Source organism: Papaver somniferum, chromosome 9 (assembly GCF_003573695.1).
Source record: "Papaver somniferum cultivar HN1 chromosome 9, ASM357369v1, whole genome shotgun sequence".
Classification (NCBI taxonomy): domain Eukaryota; kingdom Viridiplantae; phylum Streptophyta; class Magnoliopsida; order Ranunculales; family Papaveraceae; genus Papaver; species Papaver somniferum.
In genome coordinates, this window is record NC_039366.1 from 145,027,128 (window position 1) to 145,035,585 (window position 8,458).

The window sequence follows — 8,458 nt, forward strand, 5'->3', positions numbered from 1 at the left end:
TAAAAAAAAAAAAAAAAAGGAAAAAATTCATTGCATCGTATTTTGGTTTGTTTAGTTCGTTTTTGGTTTTTTATTTATTCAATAAAGCCACTGGAAGAAGAAATATTCGTAATGAAGTTTCAAGCAACAAGGAATTAGAGGAAAGAATCACATTGTCAAGATTCTACGAAGTTCAAGAGTTAGCATCACAAGTTGAAGACCAAAGATGAAGACAAGGATTGAAGACTGAAGACGTTTCTATGGATGTTGTGAGAGTGGTGCTAACTGCACGCCAAACAGATAACGAGGTAAGTAAGCATATTCCCACCTCCGTTAAGTGGTTGATTTCCTTTCTTAGAGATCGTTAGAAAAATGAGTTTTTCAAAATGATAAAAGATGTGGGTTTTTAAAACATTTAGGAGGGTTTTTGCCTTCCTACCATTCAAGGTGTCGCAGGATTCTCTCTTCATTCCCACCTGGACACATGTGTGACTCATAAAGAGCTATTTATTATTGAGAGCAACTTCACAAAACCCTTTCTTGTGAGGCAGAGTCAAGACTTTCGATCACTCCAAACCCGAATTTCTTTCGATAAGGGATGGTTATTTCTCTCTCAACTTTCAAGGATGAGATTGTGTTCATTTATGTGTCTAACTTCTTATGACTAGCGTGCAGAATCTCTATGTCTTCTTAGCGCGTTGCATGCTATCATTTCGGAGAACTAGTAAGTTGGAAAAATAGGTTTTGTGGGTATATCTCTAGTAAAAACTCACGAGACTAAAACTCGTCCACTAGGGGCACCTAGGGGTTCAAAGGCTTGTTATACATGCTAAGTGTGACCGTAGCCTCGACGACACAGAGTAATGTTTTAGAATTGTTTCGTTTGTTTTGCTCGAGGACTAGCAAAGTCTAAGTGTGGGGGAATTTGATAGGTGTCTAAAACACCTAATTTTATATCTAGTATTTATGCTTTCTTTGCTATTGTCTTTATGAATTGTGTCTCTTATGTTTGATTTTGAGTTTATTAGGTGCAATTGAGTCGTTTGAAGCAAAAGAAGGAGAAATTAGCCATTTGGAGCGAAAAAGGCGAAAAGGTCAATTCACATGCAAGTTATACTTGGAGCCGGCTAGGTTACGCAAGAGCGAAGAATGAACTGTCGGTTCTCCACAACCGACAGTTGAGCAAGGAAGAGAATAGGCAGTCAGTTGTCTGAAACTGACAAGCCATATAAGAAATGGGTAGCCCTTATCGAAGTTACTGGTGGAAAATATCCGGCCAAATCATTTCTACACCTTAAAACCAAGATAAATCAATTCTCAATCATTTGTGTCTGAAAGAGATGAAGAAAGAGAGTGAATGGCTGCTGTGTCTGAGAGTTAGAAAATTCAGAGATGAGAGTGGAGATCGATCAGGGTTCAATGGAAGAATTCGTGAAGATTCAGATGGAGAAATTTAGGGTTCGAATGAGTTGAAATGAAGGGGGTTTTGAATTGATAGTTGCAGCTGATGAAGATGATGGTTTTGTGATCGATTCATGAAGTTTCTGGATATGGCAGAGGTTCAATTAGGGTTGGATGGTCGATTGAGAGCTATCGAGGTGGTTTCTGCTGAGTAATTTTTATCGGAAGTGAAGAATAGTTGAGATGACATTGAGTTAGGGTTTGCTGTTGTTGGTGGTCAATCTAAGGAGAGGAAATGATTTCGATTGTTGGATATACAAAGATGGGTTTGTGTTGGTGTTCTTGCAGATGAAGATTACAAGGGTTGCTGTTCATTTCATGGATGGAGAAGATGTTGGTGATGGATTGCAGGACCTGAGATGATATGGGTTTGGTTCTGTGTTGCTGCGGGTATTGAGGTTGTTGTGAGGCTGCTTCCAGGATCAAAGATGAGCTGAACTAGTGTTCTAGCTCGTGGTGGTTCTATTGTGATGGAGTTGGTGTGCAGCTGAGAAGAAATGGCTCAACTACTGAGCTGTTAATGGAAGTGGATGTTGATGTTGTTGCAGCTAGGAATGCAGTTGAAGCTGCAGAGATAGTGGACTGGGGTTGTGCAGGCATGAAGTGAAGTTGATGCTATTGAAGTGACAAGGAGTTATAGGCCAGCGCAGATGCAGTTAGGGACAGTGCTTGTGGAGAATGGCTAGTGGTACTGTGTTAATGGGTTTGATTGTGGCAATGAGTTGAGGAAGTGCCAGAGATGGCTGTGGGAATTAGTGGTGCTAGCTCAGAATAGGCGGTAGAAGGCAATGGCTAGGTGAAAAGGTGTTGTGCACTTATGCTGGTGATCATTGTTGCTGATGAACTGCACTACAGCTGTAAAATTGGTTAATGGTGCAGCTGCGGTGGCAAAGATGATGAAGCAATGAAGTAAAGCTGGTAATGAAGCTGCAAACTGGTGGAAGTAGGAGTTGCAGCTGCATAAATTGATATGAAGAGGTTATCGCGCTGTAATACAAGGAGAGAATGGAGTTAGAAGTTACGACAAGAGAAGTTAATGTTGCTATTTGATATTGCAGCTGTGGGTATGTGCAGTGGTAGTGAATCTGAAGACATGGAATTGATGGTGTCAGGTGGTGGTAATGGTCCTGAGACAGAACCGATGGTGCAGCTGCGACTAAGAGCTGGTAATGCTGTTCTGGTGAGAGTTTGAGCTGAGCAAGAGTTGCAGATAGAGCTACAGGTGCAGTGAAGCTATGGTTGAGTACAATGGGTTTAGAGCAGAGCTGAAGGCACTGGTGGTGCACAAAAAGATAAGCTACTGCCGATGGCGAGAACATGGAATTGGACCAAGTGAAGCTGTTGCTGTGAATATATCTTGAGACATGGTACTGAACAGGAGGTGCTGTTACTTTCAGTAATGCAATGGCTAGGCCTGAATGGATGATTAAGATGAATAAATGAATGTTTAGGTTGTGCAGGGAGGAAGAAACTGACCAGAAATTGGTCTGAGCATTGTCTGAAAACAAAGGAGATTCTGCCGGATTTTCTACTAAGGCGAGTTGACTCGGTGATCCGATTTGACTCAGATGGATTTGGACTTGTTTTTACTGGGCTTCACTCATGGACCGTATGGAAGCAGAGTTGGTAGAGATTTGGAACAAGTCAGTATATAAAAAGCTTATTCACACAACAGTGAAAAAAAAATCTTTTACTTCTACTTGTGTTCTAGGGTTTTAGACATGGAAACTTTTATTTTTCTTCTTGTTATGAACCCTATTAACATGAGTAGTTAATCTTATTTTTGGTTATGGATAAAGTTGATTTCACATAATATGAATCCTTGTTTGATATATTAGTTTTTTCTCAGTATTATCGTTTATGATTCACCATTATAATATTGTTACATGATTTGAATGCTTGTTTGATCGAGTCGTGAATCGATTGAGTTTGCTTTTCATCTTTATTGCTAGATTAGAATTTATTACACGTAAAAGTGATAAGTTTCTGATTGCAAGTAGCATAATTGTGGATATTGCTTGTATTGATACATCCTAGTAGTCACAAGTGGATCATAACCTTTGTTAAATCGGATTAGTGCTTTTACACGTTCGATTGCTTTGATTGGCCTGATTTCGTAGAACTTAATGCATCTAGGGAATTAAACTTGATTAGTGCTTTTACACGTTAGGTTTTTCTCAAAGATAGAATTCATATTCGCATCTTTTAATGTATTTGTTGATGACAAGAGGAAATTAGCGGGATATTCTTGCGATCAAGGTATCCTAGGGCCTTTGATAATGAGAGATTAAATATCAATTCTAGTTATTAAGACAAGAACATATTTGTGAATGGAAACGAATCATTAACCAATATCTTTACATCTTTGATTTGTTTATTTTTCTTTGTTTGCTTTTATTTTAGTTTGCTTTATTAAAAATCAGAAAACCCCCCATTGTTCTATATAGGAAACCGAAACATATTGACAACCCAAGACCTCTCTGTGGGAACGATCCTTTCTTACCCTTGCTATATTATATATTTTGAGTAGTGAGAAAGTGTAATTTATTTTTGACGCATACGACAGCGATCATCTATATATATAGCATACGACTTTTTGTCTCAAAGAGTAGGAGATAGAATAGATAGACTTTTGAGTGACAGATAAGTTCAAGTCTCCACATACCTTTTTGTCGAGAAGTTCCACCGGTTCCTTGAGTAGATATTCGTCTTGAATGATGAATATCCATGGATTCCTTGAGCTCAACTAAACTTACTACCCTAGTCCGAGACTTAGCTATAGTAGACTAGAAATCAAGACTTGTAGTTTTGATCACTAACATTGACAAACATGCTTGAGATAGTAACGCATGCGAGTTCGACCGAGCAATGCTCTAACAGATATGTACCACTCCCCCTTAGTCAATACTTTCATCTCAACATGAAAACCACTCCCCCTTACATAATGATCCGTAAAACATGTAAACCATATGTATTTGTAGTGTGAACTACATATTAATTCTTCCCATTTTTGTCAATAAAATTGGCAAAGGTACGAAAACGGGATCCTAATGAAATTTCCACGGAAATGCTTCAAGACCAAAGAAAAGTACATATCAACTTGTTTAGATGCAATCATAAAGCCGAAACTAAATGCATTCATCAAGGAGTTTATAAAGATACAAGATAAACCTTAAAATATTCCACAGCCGCACTCCCTATAAAGATATGGAAATTGAGCGCAAGTTCCAAAGATCTCTTCCCCATTTGATGTCATTCCCGAAAGAACAACAAGAGCGGCCTTACTTTTACAAGAAAAGAAGGATTTTAAGATAACACTATGATACATAGAAGATACATCTACTAGAAATTAATGTGCAATATAGCCTTACACCTCAAGACATTCCAAACTCAATTTCCCAAAAGATCGAGATAATAACAGGGGCAATAGTTATGGAAAACTAATGAACCAGAACGACACCAATAGACTGTTGTAAGTGTTGAAACGCAGCAGTATCTAATGGTTTGGTGAGAATATCAGCCAATTGTTGTTCCGAGGGCACAAACTCCATATTAATGATACCATTTTCATAAAGATCTCGAATAAAATGATACCTTATGTCAATGTGCTTAGTCCTTGAGTGCTCAACTGGATTTTCTGTTATGCGAATTGCACTGGTGTTGTCGCATAAGATTCTCATTATTCCAGTGTTGATTCCATAATCAGCAAGCATTTGTTTCATCCATAGAAGTTGAGTACAACATGAGCCTGCAGCAATGTATTCTGCTTCACATGTTGAGAGGGATTGTGAATTTTGTTTCTTGCTATGCCAAGCTACAAGATTCAGTTCTACATAGTAGAAACCCCCTGATGTACTTTTTCTATCTTCCACACATCCTGCCCAATCTGCATCTGAATAGGCAGTAAGATCAGTGTTAGTATCGAAGGTGTAAGAGAGACCATACCCTGCAGTGTGATTAATATAGCGTATGATCCTTTTTGCAGCTGCAAGATGAGACTCCTTTGGATTTGCCTGAAACCTAGCACAACAACCTACACTAAAAGCGATATCAGGTCGAGTGGCTGTGAGATATAAAAGGCTTCCAATGATAGATCGATAAAGTTTTTGATCAACATTTACACCTTTATCATCTCGATGCAGTTTACCAGTGGTAGGCATAGGAGTTAGTTTAGAGGTAAACTTATCAAGGCCAAATCTTGAAACAAGATCTCTGGCATATTTCTCTTGAGATAAGTAAATTCCATCCCTGTGTTGATGAATTTGTAAACCCAAAAAGAATTTTAATTCACCAACATTGCTCATTTCAAACTCCTTTCCAAGAGACACTTGAAACTCTTGTGCAAGTTTCTCCGATGTTGATCCATAGATGATGTCATCTACATAAACTTGAGCAATCACAACATCTTTTCCACTCCACTTGGTAAACAATGTTTTATCAGCTCCTCCTCTCGAAAAACCTTTCCCAAGAAGAGATGAGGTCAGTTTTTCGAACCAGGCACGAGGTGCTTGTTTCAACCCATATAGTGCCTTATTAAGCTTAAGGACGTGATCTGGGAAGTCAGGGTTTTCAAATCCCTTAGGTTGAGCTACATAGACTTCTTCCTTTAAGGTTCAGTTTAGAAAAGAGGATTTGATGTCCATTTGAAATAGCTTTACCTTAAGAAAACAAGCATGAGCTAATAATAATCTGATGGACTCAAGGCATTCCACAGGAGCAAAGGTTTCGTCAAAGTCGATTCCTTCGATTTGTGAATATCCTTGAGTGACAAGTCTTTCTTTGTTTCTGACAATAGTGCCAAACTCATTAGACTTATTCTTAAATATCCATTTGTGCCAACAATGTTGACATTTGGAGGATAAGGTACAAGCTTCCATACATCTTGTCTTTGAAATTGATTTAACTCTTCATGCATTGCATTCACCCATATGGGATCGGTGAGAGCTTCATCAATATTTCTTGGTTCTACATGTGACAAATACAACCAAAATTGCATAAATTTTGAAGTTTTCCTCTAGTCTTTGCAGTAGAATCTCTTCCTTCAATGATACTGTTTGGATCATGATTTCTTTGAACCTAAAGATGTCGCGGTGGGACACGTTCTTGTTCAACAGGTACAGTCTGATTAATGTTTTTCTCCTCGTCACTAGAAAGATCAGGATTAGCAACAGTAGGTATAACTTCAACTGAATCCGGAATTTCTTTGAATTTCTCATTTGTCTCGGTTGGAGGCAGCTCGGCAGGAGAAAAATCATGATGAAAATCACTAATATCATCAATCATAACGTTAGCGGATTCCATCATTACTTGGGTTCTGAGATTAAATACTCGAAAACCACGACTATCAGACGCATAGCCCAGAAATATACCTTCATTACTTTTAGTATCAAATTTCCCTATTTGTTCTCGATCTTTCAAGATGTAGCACTTACTTCCGAACACTCTAAGATAGTGTAAGTTGGGTTTTGTACCATACCACAACTCGTATGGAGTGTTTAGGGTTTTAGACCGTAGGTAGACACGGTTGATCAAGTAACATGCTGTAAAGACAGCTTCTCCCCAAAACCTTAGAGGTAAGTTTTTGTTGTAGAGCCCTGGCCATTTCCTGAATATTCCTATTCTTTCTTTCAGCAACTCCATTAGCTTGAGGAGTGATGGGTGGTGAGTATTGTTGAATAATCCCCAGTTTATCACAAAATTCAAATACTTTGGTGTCTTTGAATTCAGCGGCACAGTCGCTTCTAATTTTCTTTAATTTATGACCTTGTTCATTCTGGATCCTATTAACAATAAATATTAAATTCACCAAGGGTTTCATTCTTATGAGCTAGAAATGCTACCCAAGTGAATCTGGTGTAGTCATCTACTATAACTAAGGCGTACTTCTTTCCTCCAACAGTGGGTTGTTGAATTGGTCCGAAGAAATCCATATGAATTAAATCAAGTGGAGCCTTAGTGAGAATATCTCGAGATGACTTATGGTGAACTTTAGTTTGCTTACCCTGTTGACAGGCACCACATACACCGTCAATCTTTGCATTGATTTTGGGAACGCCTCTAACAAGTTCCTTGTTAATGATCTTAGTTAAGAGGCGATAATTGATGTGACCAAAACGCTCATGCCAAAGATGTGTAGATTCCACCTTAGTCAAATTGCAACAGTTACTAAACTGAGTATCAAGAAGATAACAGTTATTTTTGCCACGAGTTCCCTAAAAAATCACTTTTCCAGTTTTATCTACAATGTCACATCCATTTGCATTCAAAACAACTTTATGGCATTTGTCACAAATTTGACTAATAGAAAGAAGATTTGTAGTCATACCTTTGACGTATACTACATCATGGATTTCTGGAACACCGGGAAGCTTGATCATGCGCTTCTTGCTAATGTAGAAACATCTCCCATCTCTGAAAGTAATTGGTCCTCCTTCAAAGTCACTTGTAGAAACAAACCATGAAAGATCTCCAGTCATATGTCGGCTACAACCACTGTCAAGAAACCATTGAAAGGGTGATGTTTATTTTAAGGCAAAAGCTCCAATACTAACACTACTTTCCTGTTTAGAATTTCTTGTTAGTATTGTACACCTTTTTAGACAAGTAAACAGTTGTTCAGTTTTCTTGAGAAGATTACTTGCAACATTTATACTTTTCTGAAAGCGTGTACACGTATGTTGAGTGTGGTTGTGAGACTCACAAAACATACAGGGGCCAACATCGGTAATCTTATTTGAGAAGTTCTTCCTTCTATCAAGTTTCTCAAAGCATGCATTTTGTTTAACACTTGACTTACTATGATTCACTAGAGAGGAATCAAAGAGATTATTCATCACAACTGAAGGAGTTTTTACAGATCTCAAATCCATATGTTTTGCAATTTCTTCAATAAGATCAAGGTTGATCTGGATTTGTTCATCCAACTTCTTTTGGAGAATAACAAGATTTTTTGAACATTCTCTAAGATTGTGATTTATTCCTGGTGGAGCGTTTATAGATACTTTACTGTCCATCAAGT

General features: G+C 38.1%; 1 long non-coding RNA gene across 1 annotated transcript; it reads left to right on the plus strand.

Annotated features, from left to right (window-relative positions):
- The first annotated feature begins 63 nt into the window (after window positions 1–63).
- On the plus strand, window positions 64–3,248 carry LOC113310199. Its single transcript, XR_003341018.1, has 2 exons — window positions 64–287; window positions 1,008–3,248. It is a non-coding gene; the product is annotated as an uncharacterized LOC113310199 (long non-coding RNA).
- The last annotated feature ends 5,210 nt before the right edge of the window (window positions 3,249–8,458 follow it).